Below are 974 nucleotides of genomic sequence, written 5' to 3'. Positions count from 1 at the left end.
ATTCTTGACTCGATTTGATTTGAATTTTTAGCTGTATATTCCTAAATTTATGGAGAACACGTTTTTGAAGTAAAGTTATAATTTTGCCCTTCTTTTTGGAAAATTCATTTTGGGGGTCCATTTTGACCCCAAACCAAAAGTAGTCAATATGGGTGTCGTTGGTTTTATTCTGATGCATTTATTCTATATTTGATATTTTAGAGGACTTCGAAAGTGTTAGTGGAAAGTAAAGTCATAGGTTTGAAGTGCAGCGGACCGGTTTCGACTTTTGAGGTAGGTTATGGCTTAACTCTTTTAGACTGGGTTGGATAGTAAATGATGATATAAAATTCATGTTAAGGGTAGGAACTAATCATGAAAAATAGATATATATGTGTTGTGCCCGTGTGGGGGGCTATATGTGATGTAATGTCGAAATTGAGATATTATGTGATATTAGCCATAGAAGGTGGAGGTCCCAAGGGGACCAAAACTGGAAACTCATATTTGCTGATATGAGGTTTGATCTTGGCGACCATGTGCATGATTTCACACTTTATTTTGGGGGATGTACTAGTCATCCCAGGGTATCTTCTCTGGTCGTGTGGCTACACGTACTAGGGCCCTTTCAGAAGGGGAAGCTGAACTCATATAGCTCGTGGGTGGTTTAGGATGACAAAAGCTACGCAACCCAGGTAATGATTTTAATGGCATTCTAAACACGGTTTCCTTTCCCAACATGGTTATATATACGTATGGTTGTGTGCATGATGGATGATTTTACTTGGTTTTATGTATGGCATTATTTTATCCTTATTCTGAGATCATGCTAGCGTTTACCTGCTAACTCATCTACTGGCGGATGTATACCCATGGTATGTAGGAATCGGTCGTTCTTCTCCTCCTACATAGTGATTGACTTGGGATAGCTATTTGGATTGAAGTGGTGAGCTTTCATCTTTTTGAAAGGTTCCATTTCATGTCATGGATATTTT

This window comes from Capsicum annuum, chromosome 2, assembly GCF_002878395.1.
Source record: "Capsicum annuum cultivar UCD-10X-F1 chromosome 2, UCD10Xv1.1, whole genome shotgun sequence".
NCBI classification, from domain to species: Eukaryota; Viridiplantae; Streptophyta; class Magnoliopsida; order Solanales; family Solanaceae; genus Capsicum; species Capsicum annuum.
This window is presented reverse-complemented; position numbering follows the sequence as displayed.